Below are 15,944 nucleotides of genomic sequence, written 5' to 3' on the forward strand. Positions count from 1 at the left end.
ACGGTGTTGGCAGTATAAAAATATCTACAGCACCTTGTATTCCGAGGTGGTCTCCCATCCAAATACTAACCAGGCCCAACACTGCTTAGCTTCCAAGATCAGATGAGATTGGGCGTATCCAGTGTGGTGTGGCTGTAGATGAGCTTTGTGGTTTCTGTTAGAACTTTTCTACTTCTAACTACTGGTTCATAAATGAATACGTTTTAAAATGGAATGCATCAACAGAACGGTGTTGGCAGTATAAAAATATCTACAGCACCTTGTATTCCCAGGTGGTCTCCCATCCAAGTACTAACCAGGCCCAACACTGCTTAGCTTCCAAGATCAGATGAGATTGGGCGTATCCAGTGTGGTGTTGCTATAGATGAACTTTCTGGTTTCTGTTAGAACTTTTCTACTTCTAACTACTGGTTCATAAATGAATACGTTTTAAAATGGAATGCATCAACAGAACGGTGTTGGCAGTATAAAATTATCTACAGCACCTTGTATTCCGAGGTGGTCTCCCATCCAAGTACTAACCAGGCCCAACACTGCTTAGCTTCCAAGATCAGATGAGATTGGGCGTATCCAGTGTGGTGTGGCTGTAGATGAGCTTTGTGGTTTCTGTTAGAACTTTTCTACTTCTAACTACTGGTTCATAAATGAATACGTTTGAAAATGGAATGCATCAACAGAACGGTGTTGGCAGTATAAAAATATCTACAGCACCTTGTATTCCCAGGTGGTCTCCCATCCAAGTACTAACCAAGCCCAACACTGCTTAGCTTCCAAGATCAGATGAGATTGGGCGTACCCAGTGTGGTGTGTCTGTAGATGAGCTTTGTGGTTTCTGTTAGAACTTTTCTACTTCTAACTACTGGTTCATAAATGAATACGTTTTAAAATGGAATGCATCAACAGAACGGTGTTGGCAGTATAAAAATATCTACAGCACCTTGTATTCCCAGGTGGTCTCCCATCCAAGTACTAACCAGGCCCAACACTGCTTAGCTTCCAAGATCAGATGAGATTGGGCGTATCCAGTGTGGTGTTGCTATAGATGAACTTTCTGGTTTCTGTTAGAACTTTTCTACTTCTAACTACTGGTTCATAAATGAATACGTTTTAAAATGGAATGCATCAACAGAACGGTGTTGGCAGTATAAAAATATCTACAGCACCTTATATTCCGAGGTGGTCTCCCATCCAAGTACTAACCAGGACCAACACTGCTTAGCTTCCAAGATCAGATGAGATTGGGCGTATCCAGTGTGGTGTGGCTGTAGATGAGCTTTATGGTTTCTGTTAGAACTTTTCTACTTCTAACTACTGTTTCATAAATGAATACGTTTGAAAATGGAATGCCTCAACAGAACGGTGTTGGTAGTATAAAAATATCTACAGCACCTTGTATTCCCAGGTGGTCTCCCATCCAAGTACTAACCAGGCCCAACACTGCTTAGCTTCCAAGATCAGATGAGATTGGGCGTATCCAGTGTGGTGTGGCTGTAGATGAGCTTTGTGGTTTCTGTTAGAACTTTTCTACTTCTAACTACTGGTTCATAAATGAATACGTTTGAAAATGGAATGCATCAACAGAACGGTGTTGGCAGTATAAAAATATCTACAGCACCTTGTATTCCCAGGTGGTCTCCCATCCAAGTACTAACCAGACCCAACACTGCTTAGCTTCCAAGATCAGATGAGATTGGGCGTATCCAGTGTGGTGTGGCTGTAGATGAGCTTTGAGGTTTCTGTTAGAACTTTTCTACTTCTAACTACTGGTTCATAAATGAATACGTTTTAAAATGGAATGCATCAACAGAACGGTGTTGGCAGTATAAAATTATCTACAGCACCTTGTATTCCCAGGTGGTCTCCCATCCAAGTACTAACCAGGCCCAACACTGCTTAGCTTTCAAGATCAGATGAGATTGGGCGTATCCAGTGTGGTGTGGCTGTAGATGAGTTTTGTGGTTTCTGTTAGAACTTTTCTACTTCTAACTACTGGTTCATAAATGAATACGTTTGAAAATGGAATGCATCAACAGAACGGTGTTGGCAGTATAAAAATATCTACAGCACCTTGTATTCCCAGGTGGTCTCCCATCCAAGTACTAACCAGGCCAACACTGCTTAGCTTCCAAGATCAGATGAGATTGGGCGTATCCAGTGTGGTGTGGCTGTAGATGAGCTTTGTGGTTTCTGTTAGAACTTTTCTACTTCTAACTACTGGTTCATAAATGAATACGTTTGAAAATGGAATGCATCAACAGAACGGTGTTGGCAGTATAAAAATATCTACAGCACCTTGTATTCCCAGGTGGTCTCCCATCCAAGTACTAACCAGGCCAACACTGCTTAGCTTCCAAGATCAGATGAGATTGGGCGTATCCAGTGTGGTGTGGCTGTAGATGAGCTTTGTGGTTTCTGTTAGAACTTTTCTACTTCTAACTACTGGTTCATAAATGAATACGTTTGAAAATGGAATGCATCAACAGAACGGTGTTGGCAGTATAAAAACATCTACAGCACCTTGTATTCCCAGGTGGTCTCCCATCCAAGTACTAACCAGGCCCAACACTGCTTAGTTTCCAAGATCAGATGAGATTGGGCGTATCCAGTGTGGTGTTGCTGTAGATGAACTTTCTGGTTTCTGTTAGAACTTTTCTACTTCTAACTACTGGTTCATAAATGAATACGTTTTAAAATGGAATGCATCAACAGAACGGTGTTGGCAGTATAAAAATATCTACAGCACCTTGTATTCCCAGGTGGTCTCCCATCCAAGTACTAACCAGGCCCAACACTGCTTAGCTTCCAAGATCAGATGAGATTGGGCGTACCCAGTGTGGTGTGGCTGTAGATGAGCTTTATGGTTTCTGTTAGAACTTTTCTACTTCTAACTACAGGTTCATAAATGAATACGTTTTAAAATGGAATGCATCAACAGAACGGTGTTGGCAGTATAAAAACATCTACAGCACCTTGTATTCCCAGGTGGTCTCACATCCAAGTACTAACCAGGCCCAACACTGCTTAGCTTCCAAGATCAGATGAGATTGGGCGTATCCAGTGTGGTGTGGCTGTAGATGAACTTTGTGGTTTCTGTTAGAACTTTTCTACTTCTAACTACTGGTTCATAAATGGAATGCATCAACAGAACGGTGTTGGCAGTATAAAATTATCTACAGCACCTTGTATTCCCAGGTGGTCTCCCATCCAAGTACTAACCAGGCCCAACACTGCTTAGCTTCCAAGATCAGATGAGATTGGGCGTATCCAGTGTGGTGTGGCTGTAGATGAACTTTGTGGTTTCTGTTAGAACTTTTCTACTTCTAACTACTGGTTCATAAATGAATACGTTTTAAAATGGAATGCATCAACAGAACAGTGTTGGCAGTATAAAATTATCTACAGCACCTTGTATTCCCAGGTGGTCTCCCATCCAAGTACTAACCAGGCCCAACACTGCTTAGCTTCCAAGATCAGATGAGATTGGGCGTATCCAGTGTGGTGTGGCTGTAGATGAGCTTTATGGTTTCTGTTAGAACTTTTCTACTTCTAACTACTGGTTCATAAATGAATACGTTTGAAAATGGAATGCATCAACAGAACGGTGTTGGCAGTATAAAAATATCTACAGCACCATGTATTCCCAGGTGGTCTCACATCCAAGTACTAACCAGGCCCAACACTGCTTAGCTTCCAAGATCAGATGAGATTGGGCGTATCCAGTGTGGTGTGGCTGTAGATGAGCTTTATGGTTTCTGTTAGAACTTTTCTACTTCTAACTACTGGTTCATAAATGAATACGTTTTAAAATGGAATGCATCAACAGAACGGTGTTCGCAGTATAAAAATATCTACAGCACCTTGTATTCCGAGGTGGTCTCCCATCCAAATACTAACCAGGCCCAACACTGCTTAGCTTCCAAGATCAGATGAGATTGGGCGTATCCAGTGTGGTGTGGCTGTAGTTGAGTTTTGTGTTTTTTGTTAGAACTTTTCTACTTCTAACTACTGGTTCATAAATGAATACGTTTTAAAATGGAATGCATCAACAGAACGGTGTTGGCAGTATAAAAATATCTACAGCACCTTGTATTCCCAGGTGGTCTCCCATCCAAGTACTAACCAGGCCCAACACTGCTTAGCTTCCAAGATCAGATGAGATTGGGCGTATCCAGTGTGGTGTGGCTGTAGATGAGCTTTGTGGTTTCTGTTTGAACTTTTCTACTTCTAACTACTGGTTCATAAATGAATACGTTTGAAAATGGAATGCATCAACAGAACGGTGTTGGCAGTATAAAAATATCCACAGCACCTTGTATTCCCAGGTGGTCTCCCATCCAAGTACTAACCAGGCCCAACACTGCTTAGCTTCCAAGATAAGATGAGATTGGACGTATCCAGTGTGCTGTGGCTGTAGATGAGCTTTGTGGTTTCTGTTAGAACTTTTCTACTTCTAACTACTGGTTCATAAATGAATACGTTTGAAAATGGAATGCATCAACAGAACGGTGTTGGCAGTATAAAAATATCTACAGCACCTTGTATTCCCAGGTGGTCTCCCATCCAAGTACTAACCAGGCACAACACTGCTTAGCTTCCAAGATCAGATGAGATTGGGCGTATCCAGTGTGGTGAGGCTGTACATGAGCTTTGTGGTTTCTGTTTGAACTTTTCTACTTCTAACTACTGGTTCATAAATGAATACATTTGAAAATTGAATGCATCAACAGAACGGTGTTGGCAGTATAAAAATATCTACAGCTCCTTGTATTCCCAGGTGGTCTCCCATCCAAATACTAACCAGGCACAACACTGCTTAGCTTCCAAGATCAGATGAAATTGGGCGTATCCAGTGTGGTGTGGCTGTAGATGAGCTTTGTGGTTTCTGTTTGAACTTTTCTACTTCTAACTACTGGTTCATAAATGAATACGTTTGAAAATGGAATGCATCAACAGAACGGTGTTGGCAGTATAAAAATATCCACAGCACCTTGTATTCCCAGGTGGTCTCCCATCCAAGTACTAACCAGGCCCAACACTGCTTAGCTTCCAAGATCAGATGAGATTGGACGTATCCAGTGTGGTGTAGCTGTAGATCAACTTTTTGGTTTCTGTTAGAACTTTTCTACTTCTAACTACTGGTTCATAAATGAATACGTTTTAAAATGGAATGCATCAACAGAACGGTGTTGGCAGTATAAAATTATCTACAGCACCTTGTATTCCCAGATGGTCTCCCATCCAAGTACTAACCAGGCCCAACACTGCTTAGATTCCAAGATCAGATGAGATTGGGCGTATCCAGTGTGGTGTGGCTGTAGAAGAGCTTTATGGTTTCTGTTAGTACTTTTCTACTTCTAACTACTGGTTCATAAATGAATACGTTTGAAAATGGAATGCATCAACAGAACGGTGTTGGTAGTATAAAAATATCTACAGCACCTTGTATTCCCAGGTGGTTTCCCATCCAAGTACTAACCAGGCCCAACACTGCTTAGCTTCTAAGATCAGATGAGATTGGGCGTATCCAGTGTGGTGTGGCTGTAGATGAGCTTTATGGTTTCTGTTAGAACTTTTCTACTTCTAACTACTGGTTCATAAATGAATACGTTTGAAAATGGAATGCATCAACAGAACGGTGTTGTTAGTATAAAAATATCTACAGCACCTTGTATTCCCAGGTGGTCTCCCATCCAAGTACTAACCAAGCCCAACACTACTTAGCTTCCAAGACCAGATGAGATTGGGTGTATCCAGTGTGGTGTGGCTGTAACTGAGCTTTGTGGTTTCTGTTTGAACTTTTCTACTTCTAACTACTGGTTCATAAATGAATTCGTTTGAAAATGGAATGCATCAACAGAACGGTGTTGGCAGTATAAAAATATCCACAGCACCTTGTATTCCCAGGTGGTCTCCCATCCAAGTACTAACCAGGCCCAACACTGCTTAGCTTCCAAGATAAGATGAGATTGGACGTATCCAGTGTGGTGTGGCTGTAGATAAACTTTTTGGTTTCTGTTAGAACTTTTCTACTTCTAACTACTCGTTCATAAATGAATATGTTTGAAAATGGAATGCATCAACAGAACGGTGTTGGCAGTATAAAAATATCTACAGCACCTTGTATTCCCAGGTGGTCTCCCATCCAAGTACTAACCAGGCACAACACTGCTTAGCTTCCAAGATCAGATGAGATTGGGCGTATCCAGTGTGGTGTGGCTGTAGATGAGCTTTGTGGTTTCTGTTTGAACTTTTCTACTTCTAACTACTGGTTCATAAATGAATACATTTGAAAATTGAATGCATCAACAGAACGGTGTTGGCAGTATAAAAATATCTACAGCTCCTTGTATTCCCAGGTGGTCTCCCATCCAAGTACTAACCAGGCCCAACACTGCTTAGCTTCCAAGATCAGATGAGATTGGACGTATCCAATGTGGTGTAGCTGTAGATCAACTTTTTGGTTTCTGTTAGAACTTTTCTACTTCTAACTACTGGTTCATAAATGAATACGTTTGAAAATGGAATGCATCAACAGAACGGTGTTGGCAGTATAAAATTATCTACAGCACCTTGTATTCCTAGATGGTCTCCCATCCAAGTACTAACCAGGCCCAACACTGCTTAGCTTCTAAGATCAGATGAGATTGGGCGTATCCAGTGTGGTGTGGCTGTAGATGAGCTTTATGGTTTCTGTTAGAACTTTTCTACTTCTAACTACTGGTTCATAAATGAATACGTTTGAAAATGGAATGCATCAACAGAACGGTGTTGGCAGTATAAAATTATCTACAGCACCTTGTATTCCGAGGTGGTCTCCCATCCAAGTACTAACCAGGCCCAACACTGCTTAGCTTCCAAGATTAGATGAGATTGGGCGTATCCAGTGTGGTGTGGCTGTAGATGAGCTTTGTGGTTTTTGTTAGAACTTTTCTACTTCTAACTACTGGTTCATAAATGAATACGTTTGAAAATGGAATGCATCAACAGAACGGTGTTGGCAGTATAAAAATATCTACAGCAGCTTGTATTCCCAGGTGGTCTCCCATCCAAGTACTAACCAGGCCCAACACTGCTTAGCTTCCAAGATCAGATGAGATTGGGCGTACCCAGTGTGGTGTGGCTGTAGATGAGCTTTGTGGTTTCTGTTAGAACTTTTCTACTTCTAACTACTGGTTCATAAATGAATACGTTTTAAAATGGAATGCATCAACAGAACGGTGTTGGCAGTATAAAAATATCTACAGCACCTTGTATTCCGAGGTGGTCTCCCATCCAAGTACTAACCAGGCCCAACACTGTTTAGCTTCCAAGATCAGATGAGATTGGGCGTATCCAGTGTGGTGTGTCTGTAGATGAGCTTTGTGGTTTCTGTTAGAACTTTTCTACTTCTAACTACTGGTTCATAAATGAATATGTTTTAAAATGGAATGCATCAACAGAACGGTGTTGGCAGTATAAAAATATCTACAGCACCTTGTATTCCCAGGGGGTCTCCCATCCAAGTACTAACCAGGCCCAACACTGCTTAGCTTCCAAAATCAGATGAGATTGGGCGTATCCAGTGTGGTGTTGCTATAGATGAACTTTCTAGTTTCTGTTAGAACTTTTCTACTTCTAACTACTGGTTCATAAATGAATACGTTTTAAAATGGAATGCATCAACAGAACGGTGTTGGCAGTATAAAAATATCTACAGCACCTTATTTTCCGAGGTGGTCTCCCATCCAAGTACTAACCAGGACCAACACTGCTTAGCTTCCAAGATCAGATGAGATTGGGTGTATCCAGTGTGGTGTGGCTGTAGATGAGCTTTATGGTTTCTGTTAGAACTTTTCTACTTCTAACTACTGTTTCATAAATGAATACGTTTGAAAATGGAATGCCTCATGAGAACGGTGTTGGTAGTATAAAAATATCTACAGCACCTTGTATTCCCAGGTGGTCTCCCATCCAAGTACTAACCAGGCCCAACACTGCTTAGCTTCCAAGATCAGATGGGATTGGGCGTATCCAGTGTGGTGTGGCTGTAGATGAGCTTTGTGGTTTCTGTTAGAACTTTTCTACTTCTAACTACTGGTTCATAAATGAATACGTTTGAAAATGGAATGCATCAACAGAACGGTGTTGGCAGTATAAAAATATCTACAGCACCTTGTATTCCCAGGTGGTCTCCCATCCAAGTACTAACCAGGCTCAACACTGCTTAGCTTCCAAGATCAGATGAGATTGGGCGTATCCAGTGTGGTGTGGCTGTAGATGAGCTTTATGGTTTCTATTTGAACTTTTCTACTTCTAACTACTGGTTCATAAATGAATACATTTGAAAATGGAATGCATCAACAGAACGTTGTTGGCAGTATAAAAATATCTACAGCACCTCGAATTCCCAGGTGGCTTCCCATCCAAGTACTAACCAGGCCCAACACTGCTTAGCTTCCAAGATCAGATGAGTTTGGGCGTGTCCAGTGTGGTGTGGCTGTAGATGAACTTCGTGGTTTCTGTTAGAACTTTTCTACTTCTAACTACTGGTTCATAAATGAATACGTTTGAAAATGGAATGCATCAACAGAACGGTGTTGGCAGTATAAAATTATCTACATCACCTTGTATTCCCAGGTGGTCTCCCATCCAAGTACTAACCAGGCCCAACACTGCTTAGCTTCCAAGATCAGTTGAGATTGGGTGTATCCAGTGTGGTGTGGCTGTAGATGAACTTTGTGGTTTCTGTTAGAACTTTTCTACTTCTAACTACTGGTTCATAAATGAATACGTTTGAAAATGGAATGCATCAACAGAACGGTGTTGGCAGTATAAAAATATCCACAGCACCTTGTATTCCCAGGTGGTCTCCCATCCAAGTACTAACCAGGCCCAACACTGCTTAGCTTCCAAGATCAGATGAGATTGGACGTATCCAGTGTGGTGTAGCTGTAGATCAACTTTTTGGTTTCTGTTAGAACTTTTCTACTTCTAACTACTGGTTCATAAATGAATACGTTTTAAAATGGAATGCATCAACAGAACGGTGTTGGCAGTATAAAATTATCTACAGCACCTTGTATTCCCAGATGGTCTCCCATCCAAGTACTAACCAGGCCCAACACTGCTTAGATTCCAAGATCAGATGAGATTGGGCGTATCCAGTGTGGTGTGGCTGTAGAAGAGCTTTATGGTTTCTGTTAGTACTTTTCTACTTCTAACTACTGGTTCATAAATGAATACGTTTGAAAATGGAATGCATCAACAGAACGGTGTTGGTAGTATAAAAATATCTACAGCACCTTGTATTCCCAGGTGGTCTCCCATCCAAGTACTAACCAGGCCCAACACTGCTTAGCTTCTAAGATCAGATGAGATTGGGCGTATCCAGTGTGGTGTGGCTGTAGATGAGCTTTATGGTTTCTGTTAGAACTTTTCTACTTCTAACTACTGGTTCATAAATGAATACGTTTGAAAATGGAATGCATCAACAGAACGGTGTTGTTAGTATAAAAATATCTACAGCACCTTGTATTCCCAGGTGGTCTCCCATCCAAGTACTAACCAAGCCCAACACTACTTAGCTTCCAAGACCAGATGAGATTGGGTGTATCCAGTGTGGTGTGGCTGTAACTGAGCTTTGTGGTTTCTGTTAGAACTTTTCTAGTTCTAACTACTGGTTCATAAATGAATACGTTTGAAAATGGAATGCATCAACAGAACGGTGTTGGCAGTATAAAAATATCTACAGCACCTTGTATTCCCAGGTGGTCTCCCATCCAAGTACTAACCAAGCCCAACACTGCTTAGCTTCCAAGATCAGATGAGATTGGGCGTATCCAATGTGGTGTGGCTGTAGATGAGTTTTGTGGTTTCTGTTTGAACTTTTCTTCTTCTAACTACTGGTTCATAAATGAATACATTTGAAAATTGAATGCATCAACAGAATGGTGTTGGCAGTATAAAAATATCTACAGCACCTTGTATTCCCAGGTGGTCTCCCATCCAAGTACTAACCAGGCCCAACACTGCTTAGCTTCCAAGATCAGATGAGATTGGGTGTATCCAGTGTGGTGTGGCTGTAGATGAGCTTTGTGGTTTCTGTTTGAACTTTTCTACTTCTAACTACTGGTTCATAAATGAATTCGTTTGAAAATGGAATGCATCAACAGAACGGTGTTGGCAGTATAAAAATATCCACAGCACCTTGTATTCCCAGGTGGTCTCCCATCCAAGTACTAACCAGGCCCAACACTGCTTAGCTTCCAAGATAAGATGAGATTGGACGTATCCAGTGTGGTGTGGCTGTAGATAAACTTTTTGGTTTCTGTTAGAACTTTTCTACTTCTAACTACTCGTTCATAAATGAATACGTTTGAAAATGGAATGCATCAACAGAACGGTGTTGGCAGTATAAAAATATCTACAGCACCTTGTATTCCCAGGTGGTCTCCCATCCAAGTACTAACCAGGCACAACACTGCTTAGCTTCCAAGATCAGATGAGATTGGGCGTATCCAGTGTGGTGTGGCTGTAGATGAGCTTTGTGGTTTCTGTTTGAACTTTTCTACTTCTAACTACTGGTTCATAAATGAATACATTTGAAAATTGAATGCATCAACAGAACGGTGTTGGCAGTATAAAAATATCTACAGCTCCTTGTATTCCCAGGTGGTCTCCCATCCAAGTACTAACCAGGCCCAACACTGCTTAGCTTCCAAGATCAGATGAAATTGGGCGTATCCAGTGTGGTGTGGCTGTAGATGAGCTTTGTGGTTTCTGTTTGAACTTTTCTACTTCTAACTACTGGTTCATAAATGAATACGTTTGAAAATGGAATGCATCAACAGAACGGTGTTGGCAGTATAAAAATATCCACAGCACCTTGTATTCCCAGGTGGTCTCCCATCCAAGTACTAACCAGGCCCAACACTGCTTAGCTTCCAAGATCAGATGAGATTGGACGTATCCAGTGTGGTGTAGCTGTAGATCAACTTTTTGGTTTCTGTTAGAACTTTTCTACTTCTAACTACTGGTTCATAAATGAGTACGTTTGAAAATGGAATGCATCAACAGAACGGTGTTGGCAGTATAAAATTATCTACAGCACCTTGTATTCCCAGATGGTCTCCCATCCAAGTACTAACCAGGCCCAACACTGCTTAGCTTCTAAGATCAGATGAGATTGGGCGTATCCAGTGTGGTGTGGCTGTAGATGAGCTTTATGGTTTCTGTTAGAACTTTTCTACTTCTAACTACTGGTTCATAAATGAATACGTTTGAAAATGGAATGCATCAACAGAACGGTGTTGGCAGTATAAAATTATCTACAGCACCTTGTATTCCGAGGTGGTCTCCCATCCAAGTACTAACCAGGCCCAACACTGCTTAGCTTCCAAGATCAGATGAGATTGGGCGTACCCAGTGTGGTGTGGCTGTAGATGAGCTTTGTGGTTTCTGTTAGAACTTTTCTACTTCTAACTACTGGTTCATAAATGAATACGTTTTAAAATGGAATGCATCAACAGAACGGTGTTGGCAGTATAAAAATATCTACAGCACCTTGTATTCCGAGGTGGTCTCCCATCCAAGTACTAACCAGGCCCAACACTGCTTAGCTTCCAAGATCAGATGAGATTGGGCGTATCCAGTGTGGTGTGTCTGTAGATGAGCTTTGTGGTTTCTGTTAGAACTTTTCTACTTCTAACTACTGGTTCATAAATGAATACGTTTTAAAATGGAATGCATCAACAGAACGGTGTTGGCAGTATAAAAATATCTACAGCACCTTGTATTCCCAGGTGGTCTCCCATCCAAGTACTAACCAGGCTCAACACTGCTTAGCTTCCAAGATCAGATGAGATTGGGCGTATCCAGTGTGGTGTGGCTGTAGATGAGCTTTATGGTTTCTATTTGAACTTTTCTACTTCTAACTACTGGTTCATAAATGAATACATTTGAAAATGGAATGCATCAACAGAACGTTGTTGGCAGTATAAAAATATCTACAGCACCTCGAATTCCCAGGTGGTTTCCCATCCAAGTACTAACCAGGCCCAACACTGCTTAGCTTCCAAGATCAGATGAGTTTGGGCGTGTCCAGTGTGGTGTGGCTGTAGATGAACTTCGTGGTTTCTGTTAGAACTTTTCTACTTCTAACTACTGGTTCATAAATGAATACGTTTGAAAATGGAATGCATCAACAGAACGGTGTTGGCAGTATAAAATTATCTACATCACCTTGTATTCCCAGGTGGTCTCCCATCCAAGTACTAACCAGGCCAAACACTGCTTAGCTTCCAAGATGAGTTGAGATTGGGTGTATCCAGTGTGGTGTGGCTGTAGATGAACTTTGTGGTTTCTGTTAGAACTTTTCTACTTCTAACTACTGGTTCATAAATGAATACGTTTTAAAATGGAATGCATCAACAGAACAGTGTTGGCAGTATAAAATTATCTACAGCACCTTGTATTCCCAGGTGGTCTCCCATCCAAGTACTAACCAGGCCCAACACTGCTTAGCTTCCAAGATCAGATGAGATTGGGCGTATCCAGTGTGGTGTTGCTGTAAATGAGCTTTATGGTTTCTGTTAGAACTTTTCTACTTCTAACTACTGGTTCATAAATGAATACGTTTGAAAATGGAATGCATCAACAGAACGGTGTTGGCAGTATAAAAATATCTACAGCACCTTGAATTCCCAGGTGGTCTCCCATCCAAGTACTAACCAGGCCCAACACTGCTTAGCTTCCAAGATCAGATGAGATTGGGCGTATCCAGTGTGGTGTGGCTGTAGATGAGCTTCGTGGTTTCTGTTAGAACTTTTCTACTTCTAACTACTGGTTCATAAATGAATACGTTTGAAAATGGAATGCATCAACAGAACGGTGTTGGCAGTATAAAAATATCTACAGCACCTTGAATTCCCAGGTGGTCTCCCATCCAAGTACTAACCAGGCCCTACACTGCTTAGCTTCCAAGATCAGATGAGATTGGGCGTATCCAGTGTGGTGTTGCTGTAGATGAACTTTCTGGTTTCTGTTAGAACTTTTCTACTTCTAACTACTGGTTCATAAATGAATACATTTTAAAATGGAATGCATAAACAGAACGGTGTTGGCAGTATAAAAATACCCACAGCACCTTGTATTCCCAGGTGGTCTCCCATCCAAGTACTAACCAGGCCCAACACTGCTTAGCTTCCAAGATCAGATGAGATTGGACGTATCCAGTGTGGTGTGGCTGTAAATAAACTTTTTGGTTTCTGTTAGAACTTTTCTACTTCTAACTACTGGTTCATAAATGAATACGTTTTAAAATGGAATGCATCAACAGAACGGTGTTGGCAGTATAAAAATATCTACAGCACCTTGTATTCCCAGGTGGTCTCCCATCCAAGTACTAACCAGGCCCAACACTGCTTAGCTTCCAGGATCAGATGAGATTGGGCATATCCAGTGTGGTGTGGCTGTAGAAGAGCTTTATGGTTTCTGTTAGTACTTTTCTACTTCTAACTACTGGTTCATAAATGAATACGTTTGAAAATGGAATGCATCAACAGAACGGTGTTGGTAGTATAAAAATATCTACAGCACCTTGTATTCCCAGGTGGTCTCCCATCCAAGTACTAACCAGGCCCAACACTGCTTAGCTTCCAAGATCAGATGAGATTGGGCGTATCCAGTGTGGTGTGGCTGTAGATGAGCTTTGTGGTTTCTGTTTGAACTTTTCTACTTCTAACTACTGGTTCATAAATGAATACGTTTGAAAATGGAATGCATCAACAGAACGGTGTTGGCAGTATAAAAATATCCACAGCACCTTGTATTCCCAGGTGGTCTCCCATCCAAGTACTAACCAGGCCCAACACTGCTTAACTTCCAAGATCAGATGAGATTGGACGTATCCAGTGTGGTGTAGCTGTAGATAAACTTTTTGGTTTCTGTTAGAACTTTTCTACTTCTAACTACTGGTTCAAAAATGAATACGTTTTAAAATGGAATGCATCAACAGAACGGTTTTGGCAGTATAAAATTATCTACAGCACCTTGTATTCCCAGATGTTCTCCCATCCAAGTACTAACCAGCCCCAACACTGCTTAGCTTCCAAGATCAGATGAGATTGGGCGTATCCAGTGTGGTGTGGCTGTAGATGAGCTTTGTAGTTTCTATTTGAACTTTTCTACTTCTAACTACTGGTTCATAAATGAATACATTTGAAAATTGAATGCATCAACAAAACGGTGTTGGCAGTATAAAAATATCTACAGCACCTTGTATTCCCAGGTGGTCTCCCATCCAAGTACTAACCAGGCCCAACACTGCTTAGCTTCCAAGATCAGATGAGATTGGGTGTATCCAGTGTGGTGTGGCTGTAGATGAGCTTTGTGGTTTCTGTTTGAACTTTTCTACTTCTAACTACTGGTTCATAAATGAATTCGTTTGAAAATGGAATGCATCAACAGAACGGTGTTGGCAGTATAAAAATATCCACAGCACCTTGTATTCCCAGGTGGTCTCCCATCCAAGTACTAACCAGGCCCAACACTGCTTAGCTTCCAAGATAAGATGAGATTGGACGTATCCAGTGTGGTGTGGCTGTAGATAAACTTTTTGGTTTCTGTTAGAACTTTTCTACTTCTAACTACTCGTTCATAAATGAATACGTTTGAAAATGGAATGCATCAACAGAACGGTGTTGGCAGTATAAAAATATCTACAGCACCTTGTATTCCCAGGTGGTCTCCCATCCAAGTACTAACCAGGCACAACACTGCTTAGCTTCCAAGATCAGATGAGATTGGGCGTATCCAGTGTGGTGTGGCTGTAGATGAGCTTTGTGGTTTCTGTTTGAACTTTTCTACTTCTAACTACTGGTTCATAAATGAATACATTTGAAAATTGAATGCATCAACAGAACGGTGTTGGCAGTATAAAAATATCTACAGCTCCTTGTATTCCCAGGTGGTCTCCCATCCAAGTACTAACCAGGCCCAACACTGCTTAGCTTCCAAGATCAGATGAAATTGGGCGTATCCAGTGTGGTGTGGCTGTAGATGAGCTTTGTGGTTTCTGTTTGAACTTTTCTACTTCTAACTACTGGTTCATAAATGAATACGTTTGAAAATGGAATGCATCAACAGAACGGTGTTGGCAGTATAAAAATATCCACAGCACCTTGTATTCCCAGGTGGTCTCCCATCCAAGTACTAACCAGGCCCAACACTGCTTAGCTTCCAAGATCAGATGAGATTGGACGTATCCAGTGTGGTGTAGCTGTAGATCAACTTTTTGGTTTCTGTTAGAACTTTTCTACTTCTAACTACTGGTTCATAAATGAATACGTTTGAAAATGGAATGCATCAACAGAACGGTGTTGGCAGTATAAAATTATCTACAGCACCTTGTATTCCCAGATGGTCTCCCATCCAAGTACTAACCAGGCCCAACACTGCTTAGCTTCTAAGATCAGATGAGATTGGGCGTATCCAGTGTGGTGTGGCTGTAGATGAGCTTTATGGTTTCTGTTAGAACTTTTCTACTTCTAACTACTGGTTCATAAATGAATACGTTTGAAAATGGAATGCATCAACAGAACGGTGTTGGCAGTATAAAATTATCTACAGCACCTTGTATTCCGAGGTGGTCTCCCATCCAAGTACTAACCAGGCCCAACACTGCTTAGCTTCCAAGATTAGATGAGATTGGGCGTATCCAGTGTGGTGTGGCTGTAGATGAGCTTTGTGGTTTTTGTTAGAACTTTTCTACTTCTAACTACTGGTTCATAAATGAATACGTTTGAAAATGGAATGCATCAACAGAACGGTGTTGGCAGTATAAAAATATCTACAGCACCTTGTATTCCCAGGTGGTCTCCCATCCAAGTACTAACCAGGCCCAACACTGCTTAGCTTCCAAGATCAGATGAGATTGGGCGTACCCAGTGTGGTGTGGCTGTAGATGA

At 41.4% G+C, this 15,944-nt stretch overlaps 57 non-coding genes and 14 pseudogenes across 57 annotated transcripts; all 71 read right to left on the reverse strand.

Moving 5' to 3' along the window:
- Positions 1 to 21: 21 nt before the first annotated feature.
- Positions 22 to 140, reverse strand: LOC135069113 (5S ribosomal RNA). The gene has a single exon (XR_010255303.1). It is a non-coding gene; the product is annotated as a 5S ribosomal RNA (ribosomal RNA).
- A 107-nt stretch (positions 141 to 247) lies between these two features.
- On the reverse strand, positions 248 to 366 carry LOC135063220 (5S ribosomal RNA). Its single transcript, XR_010249555.1, has one exon. It is a non-coding gene; the product is annotated as a 5S ribosomal RNA (ribosomal RNA).
- Positions 367 to 473: 107 nt separating this feature from the next.
- LOC135061966 (5S ribosomal RNA) lies at positions 474 to 592 on the reverse strand. The gene has a single exon (XR_010248331.1). It is a non-coding gene; the product is annotated as a 5S ribosomal RNA (ribosomal RNA).
- Positions 593 to 699: 107 nt separating this feature from the next.
- Positions 700 to 818, reverse strand: LOC134885789 (5S ribosomal RNA). The gene has a single exon (XR_010169894.1). It is a non-coding gene; the product is annotated as a 5S ribosomal RNA (ribosomal RNA).
- A 107-nt stretch (positions 819 to 925) lies between these two features.
- LOC135063221 (5S ribosomal RNA) lies at positions 926 to 1,044 on the reverse strand. The gene has a single exon (XR_010249556.1). It is a non-coding gene; the product is annotated as a 5S ribosomal RNA (ribosomal RNA).
- A 107-nt stretch (positions 1,045 to 1,151) lies between these two features.
- On the reverse strand, positions 1,152 to 1,270 carry LOC134886360 (5S ribosomal RNA). Its single transcript, XR_010170445.1, has one exon. It is a non-coding gene; the product is annotated as a 5S ribosomal RNA (ribosomal RNA).
- Positions 1,271 to 1,377: 107 nt separating this feature from the next.
- On the reverse strand, positions 1,378 to 1,496 carry LOC134893211 (5S ribosomal RNA). Its single transcript, XR_010171651.1, has one exon. It is a non-coding gene; the product is annotated as a 5S ribosomal RNA (ribosomal RNA).
- A 107-nt stretch (positions 1,497 to 1,603) lies between these two features.
- LOC135062153 (5S ribosomal RNA) lies at positions 1,604 to 1,722 on the reverse strand. The gene has a single exon (XR_010248509.1). It is a non-coding gene; the product is annotated as a 5S ribosomal RNA (ribosomal RNA).
- A 107-nt stretch (positions 1,723 to 1,829) lies between these two features.
- On the reverse strand, positions 1,830 to 1,948 carry LOC135061613 (5S ribosomal RNA). Its single transcript, XR_010247990.1, has one exon. It is a non-coding gene; the product is annotated as a 5S ribosomal RNA (ribosomal RNA).
- Positions 1,949 to 2,055: 107 nt separating this feature from the next.
- LOC135063148 (5S ribosomal RNA) lies at positions 2,056 to 2,173 on the reverse strand. Its single transcript, XR_010249486.1, has one exon. It is a non-coding gene; the product is annotated as a 5S ribosomal RNA (ribosomal RNA).
- Positions 2,174 to 2,280: 107 nt separating this feature from the next.
- On the reverse strand, positions 2,281 to 2,398 carry LOC135063149 (5S ribosomal RNA). Its single transcript, XR_010249487.1, has one exon. It is a non-coding gene; the product is annotated as a 5S ribosomal RNA (ribosomal RNA).
- A 107-nt stretch (positions 2,399 to 2,505) lies between these two features.
- LOC135070904 (5S ribosomal RNA) lies at positions 2,506 to 2,624 on the reverse strand. Its single transcript, XR_010257052.1, has one exon. It is a non-coding gene; the product is annotated as a 5S ribosomal RNA (ribosomal RNA).
- Positions 2,625 to 2,731: 107 nt separating this feature from the next.
- Positions 2,732 to 2,850, reverse strand: LOC135059467 (5S ribosomal RNA). The gene has a single exon (XR_010245868.1). It is a non-coding gene; the product is annotated as a 5S ribosomal RNA (ribosomal RNA).
- Positions 2,851 to 2,957: 107 nt separating this feature from the next.
- Positions 2,958 to 3,076, reverse strand: LOC135069668 (5S ribosomal RNA). Its single transcript, XR_010255845.1, has one exon. It is a non-coding gene; the product is annotated as a 5S ribosomal RNA (ribosomal RNA).
- Positions 3,077 to 3,167: 91 nt separating this feature from the next.
- Positions 3,168 to 3,286, reverse strand: LOC134893222 (5S ribosomal RNA). Its single transcript, XR_010171652.1, has one exon. It is a non-coding gene; the product is annotated as a 5S ribosomal RNA (ribosomal RNA).
- Positions 3,287 to 3,393: 107 nt separating this feature from the next.
- On the reverse strand, positions 3,394 to 3,512 carry LOC134893234 (5S ribosomal RNA). Its single transcript, XR_010171653.1, has one exon. It is a non-coding gene; the product is annotated as a 5S ribosomal RNA (ribosomal RNA).
- A 107-nt stretch (positions 3,513 to 3,619) lies between these two features.
- Positions 3,620 to 3,738, reverse strand: LOC135068394 (5S ribosomal RNA). Its single transcript, XR_010254597.1, has one exon. It is a non-coding gene; the product is annotated as a 5S ribosomal RNA (ribosomal RNA).
- A 107-nt stretch (positions 3,739 to 3,845) lies between these two features.
- LOC134886922 (5S ribosomal RNA) lies at positions 3,846 to 3,964 on the reverse strand (annotated as a pseudogene).
- Positions 3,965 to 4,071: 107 nt separating this feature from the next.
- LOC134893246 (5S ribosomal RNA) lies at positions 4,072 to 4,190 on the reverse strand. Its single transcript, XR_010171654.1, has one exon. It is a non-coding gene; the product is annotated as a 5S ribosomal RNA (ribosomal RNA).
- A 107-nt stretch (positions 4,191 to 4,297) lies between these two features.
- LOC134894851 (5S ribosomal RNA) lies at positions 4,298 to 4,416 on the reverse strand (annotated as a pseudogene).
- Positions 4,417 to 4,523: 107 nt separating this feature from the next.
- LOC134891354 (5S ribosomal RNA) lies at positions 4,524 to 4,642 on the reverse strand (annotated as a pseudogene).
- A 107-nt stretch (positions 4,643 to 4,749) lies between these two features.
- Positions 4,750 to 4,868, reverse strand: LOC134892905 (5S ribosomal RNA; annotated as a pseudogene).
- A 107-nt stretch (positions 4,869 to 4,975) lies between these two features.
- On the reverse strand, positions 4,976 to 5,094 carry LOC135070181 (5S ribosomal RNA). The gene has a single exon (XR_010256353.1). It is a non-coding gene; the product is annotated as a 5S ribosomal RNA (ribosomal RNA).
- A 107-nt stretch (positions 5,095 to 5,201) lies between these two features.
- On the reverse strand, positions 5,202 to 5,320 carry LOC134886012 (5S ribosomal RNA). The gene has a single exon (XR_010170110.1). It is a non-coding gene; the product is annotated as a 5S ribosomal RNA (ribosomal RNA).
- Positions 5,321 to 5,427: 107 nt separating this feature from the next.
- Positions 5,428 to 5,546, reverse strand: LOC135069043 (5S ribosomal RNA). Its single transcript, XR_010255235.1, has one exon. It is a non-coding gene; the product is annotated as a 5S ribosomal RNA (ribosomal RNA).
- Positions 5,547 to 5,653: 107 nt separating this feature from the next.
- LOC134888690 (5S ribosomal RNA) lies at positions 5,654 to 5,772 on the reverse strand (annotated as a pseudogene).
- A 107-nt stretch (positions 5,773 to 5,879) lies between these two features.
- Positions 5,880 to 5,998, reverse strand: LOC134891241 (5S ribosomal RNA; annotated as a pseudogene).
- A 107-nt stretch (positions 5,999 to 6,105) lies between these two features.
- On the reverse strand, positions 6,106 to 6,224 carry LOC135067530 (5S ribosomal RNA). Its single transcript, XR_010253742.1, has one exon. It is a non-coding gene; the product is annotated as a 5S ribosomal RNA (ribosomal RNA).
- Positions 6,225 to 6,331: 107 nt separating this feature from the next.
- Positions 6,332 to 6,450, reverse strand: LOC134887829 (5S ribosomal RNA; annotated as a pseudogene).
- Positions 6,451 to 6,557: 107 nt separating this feature from the next.
- Positions 6,558 to 6,676, reverse strand: LOC134885270 (5S ribosomal RNA). The gene has a single exon (XR_010169386.1). It is a non-coding gene; the product is annotated as a 5S ribosomal RNA (ribosomal RNA).
- A 107-nt stretch (positions 6,677 to 6,783) lies between these two features.
- Positions 6,784 to 6,902, reverse strand: LOC134885665 (5S ribosomal RNA). The gene has a single exon (XR_010169775.1). It is a non-coding gene; the product is annotated as a 5S ribosomal RNA (ribosomal RNA).
- A 107-nt stretch (positions 6,903 to 7,009) lies between these two features.
- LOC135070780 (5S ribosomal RNA) lies at positions 7,010 to 7,128 on the reverse strand. The gene has a single exon (XR_010256933.1). It is a non-coding gene; the product is annotated as a 5S ribosomal RNA (ribosomal RNA).
- A 107-nt stretch (positions 7,129 to 7,235) lies between these two features.
- On the reverse strand, positions 7,236 to 7,354 carry LOC134887336 (5S ribosomal RNA; annotated as a pseudogene).
- A 107-nt stretch (positions 7,355 to 7,461) lies between these two features.
- Positions 7,462 to 7,580, reverse strand: LOC134884572 (5S ribosomal RNA). Its single transcript, XR_010168716.1, has one exon. It is a non-coding gene; the product is annotated as a 5S ribosomal RNA (ribosomal RNA).
- A 107-nt stretch (positions 7,581 to 7,687) lies between these two features.
- On the reverse strand, positions 7,688 to 7,806 carry LOC135070735 (5S ribosomal RNA). The gene has a single exon (XR_010256888.1). It is a non-coding gene; the product is annotated as a 5S ribosomal RNA (ribosomal RNA).
- Positions 7,807 to 7,913: 107 nt separating this feature from the next.
- Positions 7,914 to 8,032, reverse strand: LOC135062630 (5S ribosomal RNA). The gene has a single exon (XR_010248978.1). It is a non-coding gene; the product is annotated as a 5S ribosomal RNA (ribosomal RNA).
- A 107-nt stretch (positions 8,033 to 8,139) lies between these two features.
- On the reverse strand, positions 8,140 to 8,258 carry LOC135065929 (5S ribosomal RNA). The gene has a single exon (XR_010252195.1). It is a non-coding gene; the product is annotated as a 5S ribosomal RNA (ribosomal RNA).
- A 107-nt stretch (positions 8,259 to 8,365) lies between these two features.
- On the reverse strand, positions 8,366 to 8,484 carry LOC135070577 (5S ribosomal RNA). Its single transcript, XR_010256736.1, has one exon. It is a non-coding gene; the product is annotated as a 5S ribosomal RNA (ribosomal RNA).
- Positions 8,485 to 8,591: 107 nt separating this feature from the next.
- On the reverse strand, positions 8,592 to 8,710 carry LOC135069107 (5S ribosomal RNA). The gene has a single exon (XR_010255297.1). It is a non-coding gene; the product is annotated as a 5S ribosomal RNA (ribosomal RNA).
- A 107-nt stretch (positions 8,711 to 8,817) lies between these two features.
- LOC135070182 (5S ribosomal RNA) lies at positions 8,818 to 8,936 on the reverse strand. The gene has a single exon (XR_010256354.1). It is a non-coding gene; the product is annotated as a 5S ribosomal RNA (ribosomal RNA).
- Positions 8,937 to 9,043: 107 nt separating this feature from the next.
- LOC134886013 (5S ribosomal RNA) lies at positions 9,044 to 9,162 on the reverse strand. The gene has a single exon (XR_010170111.1). It is a non-coding gene; the product is annotated as a 5S ribosomal RNA (ribosomal RNA).
- A 107-nt stretch (positions 9,163 to 9,269) lies between these two features.
- On the reverse strand, positions 9,270 to 9,388 carry LOC135064776 (5S ribosomal RNA). The gene has a single exon (XR_010251076.1). It is a non-coding gene; the product is annotated as a 5S ribosomal RNA (ribosomal RNA).
- Positions 9,389 to 9,495: 107 nt separating this feature from the next.
- On the reverse strand, positions 9,496 to 9,614 carry LOC134888691 (5S ribosomal RNA; annotated as a pseudogene).
- A 107-nt stretch (positions 9,615 to 9,721) lies between these two features.
- LOC135062392 (5S ribosomal RNA) lies at positions 9,722 to 9,840 on the reverse strand. Its single transcript, XR_010248743.1, has one exon. It is a non-coding gene; the product is annotated as a 5S ribosomal RNA (ribosomal RNA).
- A 107-nt stretch (positions 9,841 to 9,947) lies between these two features.
- LOC135070121 (5S ribosomal RNA) lies at positions 9,948 to 10,066 on the reverse strand. Its single transcript, XR_010256295.1, has one exon. It is a non-coding gene; the product is annotated as a 5S ribosomal RNA (ribosomal RNA).
- Positions 10,067 to 10,173: 107 nt separating this feature from the next.
- Positions 10,174 to 10,292, reverse strand: LOC134891242 (5S ribosomal RNA; annotated as a pseudogene).
- Positions 10,293 to 10,399: 107 nt separating this feature from the next.
- Positions 10,400 to 10,518, reverse strand: LOC135067531 (5S ribosomal RNA). Its single transcript, XR_010253743.1, has one exon. It is a non-coding gene; the product is annotated as a 5S ribosomal RNA (ribosomal RNA).
- Positions 10,519 to 10,625: 107 nt separating this feature from the next.
- On the reverse strand, positions 10,626 to 10,744 carry LOC135067879 (5S ribosomal RNA). The gene has a single exon (XR_010254087.1). It is a non-coding gene; the product is annotated as a 5S ribosomal RNA (ribosomal RNA).
- A 107-nt stretch (positions 10,745 to 10,851) lies between these two features.
- Positions 10,852 to 10,970, reverse strand: LOC135070183 (5S ribosomal RNA). Its single transcript, XR_010256355.1, has one exon. It is a non-coding gene; the product is annotated as a 5S ribosomal RNA (ribosomal RNA).
- Positions 10,971 to 11,077: 107 nt separating this feature from the next.
- On the reverse strand, positions 11,078 to 11,196 carry LOC135067576 (5S ribosomal RNA). Its single transcript, XR_010253788.1, has one exon. It is a non-coding gene; the product is annotated as a 5S ribosomal RNA (ribosomal RNA).
- A 107-nt stretch (positions 11,197 to 11,303) lies between these two features.
- Positions 11,304 to 11,422, reverse strand: LOC135067193 (5S ribosomal RNA). The gene has a single exon (XR_010253415.1). It is a non-coding gene; the product is annotated as a 5S ribosomal RNA (ribosomal RNA).
- A 107-nt stretch (positions 11,423 to 11,529) lies between these two features.
- LOC134884603 (5S ribosomal RNA) lies at positions 11,530 to 11,648 on the reverse strand. The gene has a single exon (XR_010168745.1). It is a non-coding gene; the product is annotated as a 5S ribosomal RNA (ribosomal RNA).
- A 107-nt stretch (positions 11,649 to 11,755) lies between these two features.
- Positions 11,756 to 11,874, reverse strand: LOC135065930 (5S ribosomal RNA). The gene has a single exon (XR_010252196.1). It is a non-coding gene; the product is annotated as a 5S ribosomal RNA (ribosomal RNA).
- Positions 11,875 to 11,981: 107 nt separating this feature from the next.
- Positions 11,982 to 12,100, reverse strand: LOC135065363 (5S ribosomal RNA). Its single transcript, XR_010251645.1, has one exon. It is a non-coding gene; the product is annotated as a 5S ribosomal RNA (ribosomal RNA).
- A 107-nt stretch (positions 12,101 to 12,207) lies between these two features.
- On the reverse strand, positions 12,208 to 12,326 carry LOC134895719 (5S ribosomal RNA; annotated as a pseudogene).
- A 107-nt stretch (positions 12,327 to 12,433) lies between these two features.
- LOC135063525 (5S ribosomal RNA) lies at positions 12,434 to 12,552 on the reverse strand. Its single transcript, XR_010249853.1, has one exon. It is a non-coding gene; the product is annotated as a 5S ribosomal RNA (ribosomal RNA).
- A 107-nt stretch (positions 12,553 to 12,659) lies between these two features.
- On the reverse strand, positions 12,660 to 12,778 carry LOC134900738 (5S ribosomal RNA). Its single transcript, XR_010174243.1, has one exon. It is a non-coding gene; the product is annotated as a 5S ribosomal RNA (ribosomal RNA).
- A 107-nt stretch (positions 12,779 to 12,885) lies between these two features.
- Positions 12,886 to 13,004, reverse strand: LOC135060908 (5S ribosomal RNA). Its single transcript, XR_010247303.1, has one exon. It is a non-coding gene; the product is annotated as a 5S ribosomal RNA (ribosomal RNA).
- Positions 13,005 to 13,111: 107 nt separating this feature from the next.
- On the reverse strand, positions 13,112 to 13,230 carry LOC134885285 (5S ribosomal RNA). The gene has a single exon (XR_010169403.1). It is a non-coding gene; the product is annotated as a 5S ribosomal RNA (ribosomal RNA).
- Positions 13,231 to 13,337: 107 nt separating this feature from the next.
- On the reverse strand, positions 13,338 to 13,456 carry LOC134887511 (5S ribosomal RNA; annotated as a pseudogene).
- A 107-nt stretch (positions 13,457 to 13,563) lies between these two features.
- LOC134893259 (5S ribosomal RNA) lies at positions 13,564 to 13,682 on the reverse strand. Its single transcript, XR_010171656.1, has one exon. It is a non-coding gene; the product is annotated as a 5S ribosomal RNA (ribosomal RNA).
- Positions 13,683 to 13,789: 107 nt separating this feature from the next.
- Positions 13,790 to 13,908, reverse strand: LOC135067457 (5S ribosomal RNA). The gene has a single exon (XR_010253670.1). It is a non-coding gene; the product is annotated as a 5S ribosomal RNA (ribosomal RNA).
- A 107-nt stretch (positions 13,909 to 14,015) lies between these two features.
- LOC134892042 (5S ribosomal RNA) lies at positions 14,016 to 14,134 on the reverse strand (annotated as a pseudogene).
- Positions 14,135 to 14,241: 107 nt separating this feature from the next.
- Positions 14,242 to 14,360, reverse strand: LOC135070236 (5S ribosomal RNA). Its single transcript, XR_010256407.1, has one exon. It is a non-coding gene; the product is annotated as a 5S ribosomal RNA (ribosomal RNA).
- A 107-nt stretch (positions 14,361 to 14,467) lies between these two features.
- Positions 14,468 to 14,586, reverse strand: LOC134891243 (5S ribosomal RNA; annotated as a pseudogene).
- Positions 14,587 to 14,693: 107 nt separating this feature from the next.
- On the reverse strand, positions 14,694 to 14,812 carry LOC135067532 (5S ribosomal RNA). Its single transcript, XR_010253744.1, has one exon. It is a non-coding gene; the product is annotated as a 5S ribosomal RNA (ribosomal RNA).
- Positions 14,813 to 14,919: 107 nt separating this feature from the next.
- On the reverse strand, positions 14,920 to 15,038 carry LOC135067880 (5S ribosomal RNA). The gene has a single exon (XR_010254088.1). It is a non-coding gene; the product is annotated as a 5S ribosomal RNA (ribosomal RNA).
- Positions 15,039 to 15,145: 107 nt separating this feature from the next.
- Positions 15,146 to 15,264, reverse strand: LOC135070184 (5S ribosomal RNA). The gene has a single exon (XR_010256356.1). It is a non-coding gene; the product is annotated as a 5S ribosomal RNA (ribosomal RNA).
- Positions 15,265 to 15,371: 107 nt separating this feature from the next.
- LOC135067578 (5S ribosomal RNA) lies at positions 15,372 to 15,490 on the reverse strand. Its single transcript, XR_010253790.1, has one exon. It is a non-coding gene; the product is annotated as a 5S ribosomal RNA (ribosomal RNA).
- A 107-nt stretch (positions 15,491 to 15,597) lies between these two features.
- Positions 15,598 to 15,716, reverse strand: LOC134885666 (5S ribosomal RNA). Its single transcript, XR_010169776.1, has one exon. It is a non-coding gene; the product is annotated as a 5S ribosomal RNA (ribosomal RNA).
- Positions 15,717 to 15,823: 107 nt separating this feature from the next.
- On the reverse strand, positions 15,824 to 15,942 carry LOC135059468 (5S ribosomal RNA). Its single transcript, XR_010245869.1, has one exon. It is a non-coding gene; the product is annotated as a 5S ribosomal RNA (ribosomal RNA).
- Positions 15,943 to 15,944: the final 2 nt, after the last annotated feature.

Source organism: Pseudophryne corroboree, chromosome 3 (assembly GCF_028390025.1).
Source record: "Pseudophryne corroboree isolate aPseCor3 chromosome 3, aPseCor3.hap2, whole genome shotgun sequence".
NCBI lineage: Eukaryota > Metazoa > Chordata > Amphibia > Anura > Myobatrachidae > Pseudophryne > Pseudophryne corroboree.